This window comes from Microchirus variegatus (genome assembly GCF_963457635.1).
Source record: "Microchirus variegatus genome assembly, chromosome: 6".
Classification (NCBI taxonomy): Eukaryota; Metazoa; Chordata; class Actinopteri; order Pleuronectiformes; family Soleidae; genus Microchirus; species Microchirus variegatus.
This window is the reverse complement of record NC_139807.1, coordinates 4,722,434-4,739,730: the sequence shown is the minus strand read 5'-3', so window position 1 is coordinate 4,739,730 and position 17,297 is coordinate 4,722,434. Positions and strand designations below refer to the sequence as shown.

The window sequence follows — 17,297 nt, the reverse complement described above, 5'->3', positions numbered from 1 at the left end:
TTCTCTTAAATTTTTTAGCTTCCTTCATCTCTGTCACTCTGACTTGTCCCTGACAGTTAAGTTCTGGAAAGCTCTTGGTTGGGGGAGAAAGTCTTTCACAAAAGTTACTTTGAATAATTTTGTTATGTCCCTACATGGGATCTACCTGGCGTAGACAGTCCTAAGTATGTCTTGCTCTTTGTTGGACATGTTTTTTGTAAGAGTGAAAGCCCTTTTTCCCTTTTGTTTACTGACTTACCTACAGCTGCAGTCTTGATCTCAATTTTATGAAGAATTCACCTCAGGTATGCAAATTAATTCTTTTTTTTTTTCGACAAAACAGAAAAACCCATTCAACTTACAAAGTTGATAGAGATTTCTCAGGCCACACATTTTATTTCATGAATGGATGTGAATATTAGAATTACAGCATAGAAAAGAGAGCCACCCTAATGATAATATGTTCTGTGTCAATTAGTCAAATATGTCGTGTTATTCATTTTACTGTGAAATACCCATGGCTGCTGACTGTAATCAAATTAAAATGTCTTAGACGATTACTCTTGAAACATTTAAACATATTTTTTTAACCCAAAGCCAAGGAAAAAAAAATATGCAAATTTGTCCTGAATTCTTGACAATGTTTTGTTTTGCATAGCTGCTTCTTAATCACTGGTGATGTCTTAATGTTATTCACAAATCCACTTCTTGCCTGAAAACTTAAAGTGGAGTTTTGGGTTATGGAAAAAAGAACAAGCATGAGGTTAATAACAAGACAGATGGTTCAGGTCTGTTGACAGAAGCCGTATGCGTGGCAGCAAGGGAAGAGAATTGTACTGCATTTTTGCTGACCCCCATGCTTTGGCAAAAAACTGCTGACCCTCTTCCCGTATTCCACTGGTTTGTTTCATGCATCTTCAAACCTCAGTCACACTGATTGATACACTATGGAATTGCCTCAAGCCTCATTTTCACATGAAAAACAATGCAAGTTCCCCAAAGCACACAAGACTCGCACGCCATTATGGGACTGAGAAGGCACCTTCTCCATTCTCTGTGTTCTATTAATGCATGCAAAAAAATAAAAAAAGATAACATTTTATGTGTCAGACATCATTTATTGATCATATCTGGGTCTTGTTTGGGTTATGTTTTATTCAGTAATGCCTGTATAATCAGTCTGCCATTGCATATTGAAATGCATAAGAATAACATACACTCTGCTTGGATAGGGTTATTAGACTTTGAATAACGTAAATTGAGACAAAGTGGTGTTTTGCATGTCTTACTGTGCAATAACATTTGTGTGGGTTCATCTTTTACCAAGAAAATTAACAAAGTGAATTTCTCTCTTGTAGCTGCTGCATTGTTTTTTTGTTTTTTTACAGAACCACTGATTTAATCATTTTTTTCCTCAATGGCTGCACCGTCACTGTGTGTTTCTGAGCATTACACATGCTTGCCCTTAATCGAAACTCTTCTGCTAGATTTAGGCTCTACCCCCTCAGTGTGTATTAGTCCCTCTGCTGGAGAAGGATGAGTGGAGGGAGTCAGGAGGATAATGAGGGCATGGGATGGGCCCAGGGGTAGTCAGCAGGGCCCAGCTAGGTTGGCTCTGCCTGTGGTGCTAAGCCTCTTAACTCCATCCGCATTGCTATACACGTCTAACTGGTATATCGCCATTCTTTACAGTTTGGAAAGGGAAGATAGGCCCTAATTCCAGTGGCCACGTAGCGATGACGTAACAGTCGAGCTTATTTCATTGCATTTCAGTACCATTTCCAGGTTACCCAAAATATGCTGTAGTATAATAAGAAATTACTGTATATCATGTGAGAAATTAAGCATATTGTGTCTTCAGTGGCTCTTCTACCTTCTGCCCATGTCTTTCTACATAAACCTCTTCTTTCATGCCATAAAAATAGATCTAAACAAACAGATACTGTTGGATACTGTTGTTATATGGGTCACATCGTAAATGCCCTCCTTAAATTGACTTAATGCCTGCTTTGACTTTGTAATTGTGGATTAGAGCAATTAACGGTGCCTGAATACAGTGCGCGATGGTTAAACAAAAATAATTGGTGGTTTGGAAACATGGACATTACAAATGCACCTATAATGTTTAAAATATAAGGTGTCTATGGCAGTTGCTACCAGCCAAGGAGGAAATGTGGCTACAGCATAAAAAGTAATGTTCAAGTCATTAATTGACACTCAACTCAATCATTGCTTTAATTAGGAATAAAGGCTGCTCTCGCTCTTGGCTTTTGGCCACACATTGACTGGTGCTGAATAAGGGTTGATGAATTTTTCATTAATGCATCTGCCACTGAAAATGTGCAGCCGTGACTACTGTCAAAATGTTGTATAGTTGTAATAGGTATAATTGATGCTGCATATGGCTGTCAAACTTTGGGTTAGTCTGTGGCTTAAGTGTTTGCATGTTCAGAAACATCCATCGTCTACTGCTTTGTCCTCCACAACAGGGTCACGGGGTCACTGGAGGCAATCCCACCTGACACAGGGTGAAAGATGGGGCACACACCCTAGACAGGTCGACAGTCCATCGCAGGGCAAACACACCAAGATGGAACAACCGTTCACTCTCACATTCACACCTATACAGTTAAATTAGAGCATCCAATTAACCTCTGCATGTTTTTGGACTGTGGAAGGAAACCGTAGAGAAAACACACACACGGGGAACACATGCATGTTCTGACCGGGTCGTGAACCCACGACCTAACCACTACACCACCTGCAATGGACCAGTTTAGGCTTCACCTCACCTTTTTCCCCGATATGCCAGCTTGCTTCAGTGACCCCCGTGACCCTCCATGTGGTGGATAAAGCATAGAAATTGATTGAATGAATGACTGTTGCTTAAGTTATTCAAGTGCCACCAACTTTCAAGTTTGGTGAGTTACTGCAGAGTTCAAAATGCAGGAGGCAAAGGTAGAGTTTGTTGCTCACAACGTTGTCAGGACAGATTCGCCGTGTAAATGCGTGCATAGGTTAAATCACAGGCAGACATGTTTGTCACCATCTGTTGCTGTATGCTTCCACTCAAAGCTCAGAAAAGTGTGTTTCCAATGTCGTGTACTTGCTGTCAACAGTTTCCCCTGAGCACTAGACTTTGCTAACAGATACAGATTGAGTCCTGCTCGTCAAATTATATGCCAGGCTTTACACCCCCTCCCCCCCCCGCCCCTTCCCAAACGCTTCCGCAGATGCCCTCTCCTCTCAGCCCCTCTTATCTCTCTCTCCTCCTTGCTGACTTAGTCTGGCTCTCAGTTGGCTAAGAGGAATGGTGCTTGACAGGATAGGGACTTTTTGACCATGCATGTTTAAGCGCGTGTGTGCGAGTGGAAGAAAAGAGACTGTCGAAAAAGTTCAGGCAGGAGAGAAATCCATTCCAGAAATATGTATAAATATGCATATGTTTTTGTATGTTTGTTTTTGTTACTGTGAGCACAGTGGTGCTCCAGGTATAGAGTAGATGCCTGTCACTCTGCTCTAGTCCTGTCACTATAAATAGAAATCTCTTTGTGCTGCTGTTCCTGAGGGGCTCTCTACCCCCTTTTCTTGTTTGCTCCTCGTTTTTTCCTCTGTTCTCTCCTCTACCCCCTCCAGTGACTCTGTAAGGATTTCCTTTATTGATCAGCCATATTGTAGCAGCATTAGAATTTTAAATATTGATGTTGTGATCTCTTCTATATGTGAACTAGCTCTTTCATCAGAGTTTAAAATGATGTCTCAAATGAGTCATTTTATTTGACTTGAAACCAAGAAGTATTCCGTTTACATTGATCCTGAAATAAAATCACGCTAACTCAAGTTAAATCACACAAGATTAATAACAAAACATAGTTTGTATTTTAGTATCCACTGCTTGTTTACACAGAAAGACACTTAACAGTTGATGAGAGGTATTAAGAGGTATTAAGCTTCCACATGTCACTGCAAAATGTGACAGTCTGGAGCAAGATAATGGCTTTGCAAATATACAGACCAAGTAAAAAAAAATCACAAATCCAAGGTGCCTGTTTCAGGCACCACATGAGGCACAGTATGTGTGCCATTGCTCACTTGCTTATGCAACTTAATGTTAGATAATGAGGCAGCGTTTACAATATTTAGTGAGTGACCTGGATGTCTCTGCAATCACAAGTCGTGTTATTAAATTAATATCAGTCAGGAGCACTCTTGTCATAATTAAACCATTTATTGCAAGAAATTAGAATGCAGTTAGACTTCAGTCAGGCAAAAGAGTGAGCCCGAGCACTGTCAAATTCTCGAAAGGTGAAGGCAGTGACTGCAAAGCTTTGCCAGCAGCAGTGTGAGGCAGCATACGTGTAGCAAGAAATGAGTTGTAGCTGTCCTTCAACATTTTCTTGCAATCTTTAGGTGCTACTTAATCAGAATGCTTTGTATTTCTAATAAAATCAACAGGATTTGCTGGAAATAATACAATTTAGAAGGTGGTTTTCTGTAAACATTTTAAGTCTCAAGTACTTTGTAGCAAATAAAGAACTCAATGATAAACAGTATAGAGACGTGGTCTCGCATCAAGTCACATTCTACCCGTTTGATGTTGAAAGATGACATAGAAAAATCAATGTGTGGTGGTCAGGGTTTTTTGTGGCCAGCTGGCAGAAATAAGTCAATATGCAAACCTCAAGAAGTTGAAAATATATTTGGTTCACAGATAAACGATGCATAAGAGCTAATTGTATTGGTGTGACATCACACATCAATATTTTTGACCTTTTTTTCCTAAAATTCTACTAAATTTGCCAACTTTGCTACTGATAAGAACATTTGTTTTCACAATTTGACTTACTTTTTACCTTAAAAAAAAACAAAACCAGTATGGTTGTTGTTCTAAAATGTGTTTAAGTGTTTGCATAATTAAACAAAGCATTAAGGTCGCAATTAGCTGCACGTAAAAAAACAAAAAAACAACCCATAACTACGGGTATGCTTATTTACAGCATCAGTGTTATTAAATACCCTGCTAAATTGAAAACATGCAGTGATGCAGAATTTTGTGGCCATGAAGGTAATTGGCAGTCGACTTAGTAAATCAACCCCCAAATCTAAATAATGACATTTGCCAAGTGCTTGCCTTCCAAATAATTACCATCAAGTGGGACGTGACGGCAGGAGACTCCAAGGGCTGATGGGAGCTCATCAGGGAGGCCAGCCATTTACTGCAATAGACACAAAGACAGTTTGCTCTCCCTCAGGTCCTCCTACCCAAACCCTTAGAAGCTGACTGTGGGGTACTGCTAATTAACTCAATGAAGATGAGCTTTCTGCCACAGTTGTCTTAAACAGTGTTCAGGTGTGCTTGCACCCTCATCTGGCTAAAAAGTAGGTCTGTTATAGCGTGTTACATCTTGGAACACCCTTTGCCATGTATGTACTGCATTTTTTAGGTTTATTGCTTCTGAAATACTAATAATAATTGCATGAATATAGTTTGTACCATAAGGGATCCTCAAAATAATAATCAGAGGACCTATTTCTTGTCTTTAGCTGCGGCTGCCTTCATACCTCATATGATTTTCTCAGGTGTTCCTATGATAATATATTACTTTCTTTATTGCTGTTTAATATTCACTCTAAGGGAAGTTGTAGTGGGATTTTTTTTTTTTTTTACATTGAGCTCATTGTTTTTGTAAGAACTTAAGGTAGCAGCTAATTGAATAGGAAGTGGGGAGGTAGAGAAGGTAATTACTGAGAACAGTGCCTTTTTTAATGAGAGAAAAGACAATAGAGACACCATCAATAAGGACAATCTTTCCCCAACCCTCTTGCCACACACACTGTAATGAAGACCTTTGCTATTGGCTTAGATGGATGAGGGCAGTACTGTTGGAGAGAGTGAACAAGAGGCAGGTAGAGGTTTGTTTTGGGCTAGCTCATGGTGGATATATTGGAATGGGAGTCGGCCTGTCAGATAGAAAGCCGTATTAAGACCTGGGTGATTAAGGAACAGAGCTGATGGAAAACGAAGCACTATTGACAAGGCTTTGTCTTCCCCTGGTCTCCCTTGTGCCCACATTGATGCCCCCATCTCGTCTCCTTCAGGCTAAGCTACCCAACTGGATTCACAAAACTTAACAGGGATTGATTGCTCTGCAGCAATTTTCTATGCAAGTCCGAGCCAGCACATCGATTCTGCAGGTTTCAGGAGTGGTGGTCTTTGGTCCTCAGTGTTTATATTACTGTTAATCATTACTCCCCTGGCATTTTATCTCAGACGCTGATGAGAAGGACAATGGTGTGCAGTTAATACCCGCAGTGAAAACTAGAAAATGGTTCATATCGGTACTTGTTTTAATTACTGCTGTACCACACCTGACTTTACCTACTCGGATTCTTCAGTTCATGACCACACAAGAGGACACACATATCCAAATCCTTTGTATTTTCTCTTGATTATCATTTACAGCAACAACGTAACACATCTACTCAGGCGCCCGTGTACTTTATCAAACGCACACTCTTTCATTCGCTCCCCTTCAGTCGCACACAAGTGTGATACACATGCACAAATCTTAAAACTTGCCCAGAGAGCCTCCTGTGTGGAATACAGAGCCATTGCTCCCGACTTGAAAGCCTCTCGACTGCCTCAGATGTGACATCAGCTTGTTCTGTCTCTTGCGCTCCCCTCCTTCCCCTGCTCTCTTCTTCTTTCCTATCCTCTTTCATCAGCTGAGCCCATCTTTTGACACTTCAGAAGGTGTTCCTTACATGCCTGTCACCTCTCCGCTCCTCCACCGACGCTTTCTTCTCAGCTCTCTATCGAGAGCATGCATCTCTCCCTCTGAAACGTATGTACTTTGTAGAGTTAACGGTTTGGCGTTTGGATCACCTTGAAGTTGGTAAGTGGTACTGAGCGGGGAGACCAATCTTTAGCGTTTAAAGAGAGAAGAGCGCCGAAACACTCTTTGTTAGTGTTGCACAGCAAACAGGCAGACATCACACTAAAAAAGAGGGGGGGGGGGGGGTTGGGAAGTAACAGTTTCACCTTTATACCTGTTCTTTTTTTTTACAACTTGTGAACAACAGTGTGGAAAAGGGGAAGGTTACATTTATTTTCTGTGAAGATTCCTGCCTCAGTCAGTTCAAGCCATCTTCCTACATTAAGTGGTCGCTTTATTCATAAATTGATCTTCATTAATTTATGAATAAAGCGGACACCTAATGCATTAAGGTGACGCATTTGAAGCATTTCTTTAAGACATTAAGAGAAAATAATAGCAATGGCATTCAACCAGGAGATCTGTGCAAAGCTCCCGATGCTACATTAGATTAATATAATATAAGAAACATTGATTAATAATACATATGTCTGTGCTTGAACTATAATGTATTCCCAGCTGAGACGCAGAGTACCATTATGTAAACACTTTGTCACATGGGTTCGAGCTGCGACGCCTCACGCATGCCTTCTTAAGAGCATCTTGGCTCAGGCTCAGAAGATGCTGTACACGTTACCGACATACGGCTGGAGGTTGTATTTGGCGCTGAAAAATGGATTTAGTTTGTTAATGTGTCGTTGCTGTGCGATGTCTCTTTGCAATGCGGGGTTTTCTTACACGTATACATTTGTATGTGGTAGAGAATATTGATCGCACTTGACGTTTTACAGGATACTATGTTTTGATTCAGGTGCTCGGTATGTTTACGTGGATGTTCGAGAAAAAAAAAAATACATCTTTGGATTCCGCTAGTCTGACTAAAATCATCCTTTTAAATACAAACAATTGTAGTAAATTGAATGTCTCTGCCCCTCGAGCTTTGACCCGGCCAAAAACGTAAGAAGCTGGTGCTGGTACACAGAAAAAAAAAAGGTCCAATGTGTTTTTTCTATGCTCTGTCAGCATAGAGAATTAAATATTGGAGATCATGTGTGGTAGAAAGACTCAGCGGTTACAATTAGCTGCCAGTTAAAGTTGTTTTGGTGTCTTAACACGCCTAACACTCACAAGGTAAGAGTGAACACACTTCATTCAATAAATAGATTCCCTGCTCATGCTTGTTTTTATAGGGATGTTAATGATTAACCATTAGTTGATTCATTGCCTTTAAGTTAACTGATACACATTTATTCATGAATTAACACAGGCAATTTCTCTTTTTTTGTTGTCTGTGTCTCATTTCTCTGGACTTCACATATGGTGTCGTACGAACAAAAAAAACAACATCTTCAGCTACAAACTCTCTTCTCTGGGTGTAAATTCTATTGACTGGTGGAAAATAAACGCACCAAGTTAGCCAGGTTATTATCTGTGTATCACACTGACAGCTGTGTTATCAGAGAGGGTTTTTGTGCTGCCTGAGTTAACGACAGGTCGACACAACAGCTTTTTTAAACCGAGACTATGAAGCTCGCATCACGTCAAAGTAAAACTAAGAAAATTGCATTTCTATAACTTATTTTTTTAACCCTTAATAGATTATGGTTTATTAAGTCATTTAAACTAACGGGTAAAGAAAATGCATGAAATTTGCAACCTTAGCTTGTACACTTGGACATGGACAGTCGCCCAATTAAATGACTCTCTGCATGGAAATGCACTGACTGTGCAGTGTTTCTCATTAATTAGACAGAAATGACTCATTAATAGGACCGCGGCAGCACTCCGCTGTCATCATTTGTACAACCACATCATGAGATGAACATGTACCCATGGCAAAATAACATAAAAGACTTCTCTGTTGACGTTGCGTGATTGTAGAGCTGTGGACAGCGGTGCCCTTTGCACAGCTGTCGTCTTTCTCTCTCTCTGTCTCTGTCTTTTTAGCGCGGGTATGGTCATAGGCAGCAACAGAACAGAAATCCCTCTGCATTGCTTGGTTTTTTTCACTTGTTGTTTCTGTTGTCAAGCAGCCATAATTTGCCGTGACACGGCAAGATTCTACTTTAGCAGTTCACATGACAATGATGGTGCACAGTTCTCAGCTGGAAAACAGACCTCAGCATAACATCTGTTCCCTGTGTGTACCTGTCATTCAGCTGTGAATCCAGACGCCGCTTCCTCCATCAACTAAAGTTTGCAGATTGTCACGTTTCCTGTTTTCAGGATCCCTTTTAGCATTCAGGGGGGGGGGGAATTTGATATGTGCCATATAGGCCCTCAAACCCCCAAGCTACCATTTCATACCGACTTCCCGACATCATTTTTTTGAATCCGTAGCTTCGCATTATTAACCATTAGGCTCTTCAGGTCTGTGATGGGGTACAGAAGGAAAAAGAAAACCAGGATGTGCTGCATTATCAGTTCATTGTAATAACAGACCATGGCACAAAACAGGTGAAGCTAAGAAATATCCCTTAGAACCATTTTCCACTGAGATTCAGTATCTAGCCCTCACCTAAAAAGACATCAGGGACTTTAGTGGTCTTTCAGCTCTGTTTCCTTCATAGTTACTGTTGCTGCTGAAGAGGCAGGGTTTCATTTCCACTGTATTATCCGCTCCACATGTAAAACTATGGCTTCTCTCAAGGCATAATCCCCGGGATGTGGAGAGAGAGAAGGGCAGGCATTTTAAATGTATTATTTTTTTCTTCTTCTAAAGACCTAAAAAACCTAAAACAAAAAAAAAAGAAAAGAAAGCCTAAGGAATGCGGTTCATGGCATGCTGAGATCAGTACAAGCACAATGTTCACAGACAAAATAGGATTTTAGCTGGCTGAGTGAGCGAGACAGGATAGAGGGGAGAAAAATGAGTAAAAAACCACCCCCCCCAAAAAATCATGCTTGGACTTTTAACACACCATTCAAAAAACCTTTACTTTATTATCAAGTAAATGTGTTATTCTTTGGAGAAATACAAACAATGATTGTGGCTTTTTTAGTATGCTGGTCAGACACTCTGCTACTGGACATTTGTGCTTTGCAGGAGATGGAGGACGCGGCAGCTCAAAATATGTCTTGGGATTTTCTGCCCCTCTGAATCGAGTCATTTCTCAGAAGAGGAAAGGGAGTATTTGGTGTTTTTTTCCGTTTTATTATTGTTGTCTGTTGCTTTTATTTTCTTCTATGAACAATGGCCCACTTCCATCTTTCTCTGGGTTCAATAAACACTTTCTTGAATGGCATTATTCTTAGGCATCAAGCCAGACCGGGCCTGGAGAGGCACACTTTTATTAGAAAACATGAATCTTGTCACCGATGCCTAAGGAATATTGATGGGTTGCTGCAATTCATATAACATTTGTGGATAAATTGGAACTTAACATGCAACATTATTATAGTGCTATCTTTGACATTCTTGGCGTGGCGTGTGTTATTGATCGGGCGCTGGTTTCAGAAAACAAAAGAATTAATTAAAGCTGCGGATCAATTTTCTTTTTTTTCTTTTAAAGATAACACCTTTTTTTTGTGGCGTCTCTGCTGCATTTACTTTGATATGATGGATGTTAAGAGGATTGTTGTTAGAATATTGAGGAACCAAGTTTTGCTCTCTGAAGTTGTGTTTTCTTTTCTTGAGCTTGTCACTCGGCTAAACTCGGATTCAGCAGGGTCCTTTCGCAAATCCGATTTAGAGTGCTTTGAATAATGGTTCTTCCTCAAATGAAGCCATATTGCATGCCATCATTTCGTATATTAGAGTGACTGCTTATGCAGCCCAGTCATTTCCCCCTGATTTTCACCCCTGCAGTTGAACTCATTATTAAACTATATTCTTGAAACATTTCCTTTTTCCTACTTAATCTGTCATTGATGGGCTTTATTTTGTCCTCTCATGTGCTATAACTGACAATCCAAGCTTCTGAAAACCCTTAATCTCTCTTTGATGAATTAGTTGGTCTTTAGCTCGCTCATAATAAACTCATCCAGTTATTGAACAAAAAAAACGGTTTTCCGTGCTTCACAATTGACTCGGTTAAACTGACGTATTTTCCTTCTGACAAGTTAATGCTTTGTTTTTCCTGTTTATGGGGTGTCATGTGGGCACAGTGAGTCAATTATTGTCACTGCTGTGAGAGGAATTCAATCTTCGAAAGTTCTGTTGCCCGAATTTTGCAAGTAGCTTGGCCTGTCTGTGGGGTCTCGTATCACCCGCTCTTGTTTATCGCACCGCTTTTCCCCGAATTGGAGCAAATTAAGATCCTCATTATTTTATTTGCCGGATGCAGGGTTTTAATGGTCTTTCAACAAGTTAAATAACCTCAGGGCATGGGCAGGATTAATTAGATAATAAGAATCACATTTCTTTTCATCTTTTAAAAAAAAAACCAAAAAAAAACAGATTACATCTTGGTGGTTTCAGGGATGAAATGGGTCTTTGATTTAAGTGCAGATCAGAGTGAGAATCAGTGTGGTAAGAATCCACTAATCATTTACAGAGAATCAGGAGACCTCAGCTATTGTGTGTGTGTTTTTTTTTTTTTCTTAACCTAATTGGTAGTAGCCACCTGTTTTTCTCCGTAAATTAGTTTCTACAAATGTACGATATGTAGCTTGTCAGTTCAATTTTGTTACGACTAATGCAGACAAGCTATAAAGATGAAAGTGGGACTGAAATTTGAGCTTTTACTGTTAAAAAAAGAACGTACATATTGAGATTATTATTCTTAATATGTACATATGTAAGACTGCCTCTTTCAGCCATCATGACTTTGAATAATCAGGGCCATTAAATCAGTGGAGATGTTTTCTAGTTCTGGACAATACAGCCCTGACAATGGTGCATTGTTCTTTTCTTTTAAATCATTAAAACCAAACAAAAAAAACATAATAATTTATAGAGTGTCATCTCACACTGAAGGTCAGATCTCCTGGTAACCAATGTTTCTCACAAAGCAGGTAATCCAACATTAGAGGCTTTTTGAGTCATTGTCACTCATTGTCACAGAGAAACAATGAATGAAATGAGGGAAAAAGACGACGGCTAAACAACAACAACAACACACACAGCAGATCACATTAGCTGTGGGTAATGCTAGAACAACGCCTGGTCAATATGTGTAAGATTGTCTCACAGTTTCAGAGTTAGCAGTTAGAATTGAAAAAGCTCAATATCAGTCACACGCAGTCGTCAGGAGATAAACCCATTACTTGAAAGATATCGAGGCTTAGTAGAAAATTAGAGTGCTCCGTCTTTGTTGCCGGACTGGACCGAGTTGCTCTGTGAAAGGTCGCGATGAAGCTGATTAACAGATACGGCGCTTTTATGCCTGGTTCAATTACACAGTGACGGTGGTCGCTACAGCAGAAACGTATCTCTCCGTGGGTATCTTCTGGTTACCTGCCATTTCACATGAATTTAATCTGTTCCATCTCAATTTTTCTTCACTCATATCTCCGTATGATGTCCTCTCTTTATCTCATCACAGTATTGGACTTGTGTCACTCCCCATGCCTCAAGGAATTAAAAATGCAGCTCTTTTAAAAGACGTGTCTAAAATCTGTCTGACGAACACTGCATTGCTTCGCCAATCTCTTCATCAGAGCGCGTATTTGCGCATACAGCATTATTCCATGAAAAATCAATGATCGATCAGTGTTGCTGGTTCCGTCCGGGGGCATTACAGTCAAAATCTAGTGAGCAGAGCATAAAAAAAAATGTTTCCGTTCACCGAGTTCCCTGACGCTTAAATGCTCAGTTGACCCGCCTGATCCGTACAAAGGCCACAGACTCATTTTAATGCCTCTGCACAACCACAGCAGTGGCCAGAGACCTTGTTTTTTGGATTTGTTCATCCATCCGACCCATTTTCCATGATATCTCAGGAATGCCTCGAGCAAATCATTTCAAATTTGGCACAAAAACTTGTCTTGGACTTTCCAATAAACTGATTAAGACTCTACTGTGACCTCACATCTGTCCCATACTTGTGAATAAGTTTGCTAATTTCATGCATGAATGAATTATAGTTGTGTACAATAAATACAGCAATGTCCTTTTTTTTTTGGTTAAACATTTCAAACATTCTTCATTACCAGCACATGAGATGTATGAATTGACCAAATTTTTTAATAGGAGTCTTTTTAGTTTTATTAAGAGAGGCAAACCTATTTCTTTAGGCTTTGTGTTTGTTTTATAAGTAGTTCCTAATCCTTTCACAAAGTCAGGTCGATTTGTGAGTATTGCAGTGTGAAGTGACTCTGCATGCTCTGTAAAGGTGCTGTGTCTACAAGTACTTCTCGAAGATCTCTTTGCTTTGAAGACTTTCTATAGACTGACTGAAGTTGACTTTATTTCTTTTTTATATGCTTGTAAATTCCTCTTGACTACTTAATGGACTGAAGACATATCAAAAGCCTCATCCAAGCCATAGTTTGAGTTGCACATTTATGGGCTGTTAAAGTGCCTCACTTCAATAAGTGTAGTTTAGCATGATCTAATGACTCACTTAAAGTTATTGTAGGCTCTCAAGTTAGAGAAAATACTTCATTCTAGTTGTGGGAGAAGTAATGGTTGTAATGCATGTGTGAGCGAGGAGTGCAAGTGCAATTTCTGTTGCTAGCGATCCCTCTCTTATGTCGGGGAGCAGTTTGGGGCCATGAGCTTCAGCTTACTTCCTGATTAAGTGACTGATCCTTTTGGTCCTTTTCCCCGACGGTTTACTTTGCTATTTTTAAATGTTGCCTACGCCACAAAACATGTAGCTTTTTCTTAAAATGTGTGACACATACTGACCAGCTCCCTCTCATTACCTCACTTTCTGTCCACTCACTACTGAAGAGCATGATTAGATGCCTCACTATAGATGCTAAATAACATCTCAGCATTAGCAGGTCAATGTCATTTTGTGTCGCATCTGTTACAACCACAACACATCCTGTACATGTTTAAAAGTAAAAAAAAATACTCCTGCATTTCAATATTTCCATTACGTTTTATTATAAAATATTTGCAGGACCAGCAGATGCACGGCTTCATACTGAAGAGTCCTGGCACTTTAGGAGCACTCGGAGTGTTCAAAAGTTTATTATCTTTAAAGATTTTCAAAGGCAAACCCTAAACACAGCAGCTGCTCCGCAAAGCAAATTATGTCATTAAAAGTAGGGATGGCTCGATACCATTTTTACATGATTTACATCTTTTAAATTACTTCAGGTTATTAAGGGAAATTACTAAGCTGATAGACATTACCACCTACCACCTGTAACTGCCGTCTTAAAAACATAATGCTCCAACAGTCTAACAATTATTCTGCTTCCGAAGATGAAATTAGTTTTCATTTTTACAGTCTGTGCTTATGTGATATATGGCAGTATTTTTCAACTTTTTTTGAGCCAAGGTACATTTTTTTCATTGAAAAAATCACGAGGCACACCACCAAACAGAAATGTTTAAAAAATGATACTCTGTAGCCTATATTAACAATTTAGTCATTCTTATCAAAGTGTCTTGAATATTTATATCCATATTATTTGCAGATAATTAATTATTTGTTGTCAAAAAATGTTTTTAGAACAATTAGGTGAAATTGGATAATTTCCAACGGCACACCTGACGATCTCTCACAGCACGCTGGTTGAAAAACACTGATAAATGGGATTCACGGATTGTGCGGTTTTTTTTCTTCTCTGATATCCCTTCCAGTGATTTTGACAAGGTCACACCAATACTGACACTGTGCATCGTGTCTGCTCTTCCCTAATTAAATGGCATCCCAAATGAATGAAAAGGTTCGGTCTATATAAATACATATTTCTTTCACTCTTTCTTCACAAGTTCTTCCCTCACTCTATGTGAGGGGTTTAAGGACAGAGAGGGTGTCAATTGCTGTACAGACTGTGAAGCAAACTGTGTTTGTGATGTTGGGCTTTATAGATACAAGTGACTTGACTTTTAATATTTTCCTTTCTCAAAAAAAAAAGAAATATTCTGTAGAACATTTAACCATTGAAATGCAACATATTCTTGACCCGGTGCTGTGTGATTTATATGAATAAAAGTACAGTTTATATGATATTCTAACGGTAAGGAGAATTATATACCATATTCTACAAAGGTTGCAATCAGTTTTGCTCTTAAATATCTCTGTGTACATTCTAATTCATCCAGGTCATAGTTGTCCATAACACATCGAGTCAGTAGCAAGTTCTGAATTTCTTTTTCAAGAAGAAGAAGAAGAAGAAGAAGAAGAAGAAGAAGTTCAGGTTGGCCAGTTGGCCACCCTTCCTTTCTTCCTATCTCTTGTTAATCTGTCCTTTGAAATAATTAATATGCTCTCAACTGTTTTACATTAAAATATTTCCTGTGGGGAAAAATTAAGTCATTTCAAAGATTGCATTGTTACATGTGTTGCCATCTCCTCTGAGGAGCATTTAAATCCACAGTAAGCTTTTAGATAGTGGGATAATGTGTTGCTGTTAATAGAACTAGCACCGATGGCCATGCATTGACACACAATTCATTTGAGCTTGGAGGAATGCTGCAGGCCAGAGTTAATTTCTTCAAATTAAACTAAGCATATTGGCAAAGGGCTTTATGGTAATTTGACCAGTATGTCTCTGAGGCATTACAGAAACATTTCAGCACTTGTAGGGGAATATTAAATAGCTGGTTGTTTGTTATTAAGTGGATCACTTTGCTGCATAATAGGGGAACAGTGGGATCAGCTGAAGTTGCCGTAAGTTTGCAATCAACCTCACAGAGAGAATAGTAGCGGTATCAAAGCGCTTTGAGCTCTCTGCACCGCCGTTTCAGAAATGTGACAGATCACCGAGAATCATGTGGTTCTGCTTCATTTGATACAGTAAAAAAAAAAAAAAAAAGTGACAAATGTAGGAGAGAAGGAGGAGAATGACATTTGATAAAGGCTCATACTCACAGTGGTGCACGTGTAATTCGCAAAAATCTTTGGATGCTGCAGGTTTTTCACATCAATTTTTTGCTCTAATATATATTATCAATAGACACCTAAGTGGGAAGATGACTTTAAAGGCACCACTGTTTTAAAGATTCAGTATCCTCCTTATGTGCAATTTGAACAATGTGAAATGGCCTGTAACTAATTTTAAGTCCGGTCTTTTTTATCTTATTTTTAAAAAGAGTCTTTGCTTGATGCAGTACCTTGGACAGCGACACATGGCACGTGGCCTAATGACATGGCCCAAGTCTTTGCTCAGGGGCAGCTGCAGATAAAAATTAATGGCAGAGCTCAGGAAGCAACCTTTATTCACCCATTTACAGTTTTCCATTGGCGATCACTGATTGAAAGGCGGCTTAATACGGCGTGAATCCCCCTTAAAAAGGTGAGCCAACTTTTTCACAGCAAAATCACACTTTAGGTTCTCACTACCTTGTAGAGATTCTTCTATTTAATGCACAGCATATTTTTATGAATGTAGAAGCATCATGTGCTGTTGCAGCAACCATGGAATAAAAAAATATACCGTTTCTGTAATGGCAGACTAAGAATAGATCTATTTTTTGGGGGGAGGGGGGAAATCCATATTTTGTTGTTGACTGACCAAGTAGAACATAGACCACTCAGCATTTAATCATTTATCAAAAAATGTTTTATCAACATATCCCTTTGCCTTTTAATGTTAGAGGGTCTGGAGATGACATGTTCCCTTCTAGATAGATAGATAGATAGATAGATAGATAGATAGATAGATAGATAGATAGATAGATAGATAGATAGATAGATAGATAGATAGATAGATAGATAGATAGATAGATAGATCGGCTAATAATTCATTGAGATTTCAAATGTTTCTTTCCATGTAGACCCTCACCAGGACTCTTTACTTGTAGAAGTACTTCAGAACTTCACGTGTTCTGCCCCACACATTGATTTGGAAAAGAATAAATAATAGATACAGAAACAAAGTTGTTTTTCTCTTCTAACTGTTCATTCGTGGCATGAGTTGTACAAATGCATTGTCTTGTCAGACTTGTCTTCTCCGAGAGAGGAGCGCGAGCGAGAGATTTTGTCAACTTTCCTGTGCAAGTAATTCAGTGATTTATCAGCAGGCAAGTGAGCCGTTGCACCTTGTTATCTGGCTGGGTTTGTAGAAGCCATGTTGACTCTTCTTCTTCTTCCTTCTCCTCGTTCCTTTTCCTACCTCGGGCTACGTGAAAATGAAGGCCTTAATTGATTTAACAGTTGCTCATTCCCACACGTGTGAACATATGCAACATCAAGCATTGCTACAAGAGGGGGGAGTGGGTGGGTGGGAGGAAGGAAGGAGAAAAAAAATCACAGAAGGGGCACCAATTTAAAATGTTCCCAAGTGATAACCTTGGTTTACTAAGTGAACTGTGTAGGTGTGTGTGCATGTTAGCGGCATGGGAGGGTGATTTGATGATGTATGCCATGAAAGGTTGTC

At 39.4% G+C, this 17,297-nt stretch overlaps 1 protein-coding gene across 1 annotated transcript in view; it reads left to right on the top strand.

Moving 5' to 3' along the window:
- Window positions 1–17,297, top strand: part of diaph2 (diaphanous-related formin 2) — a gene marked incomplete at its 5' end in the record, with an annotated part of 361,962 nt that overhangs the window by 40,902 nt on the left and 303,763 nt on the right. The window lies entirely within an intron of this gene.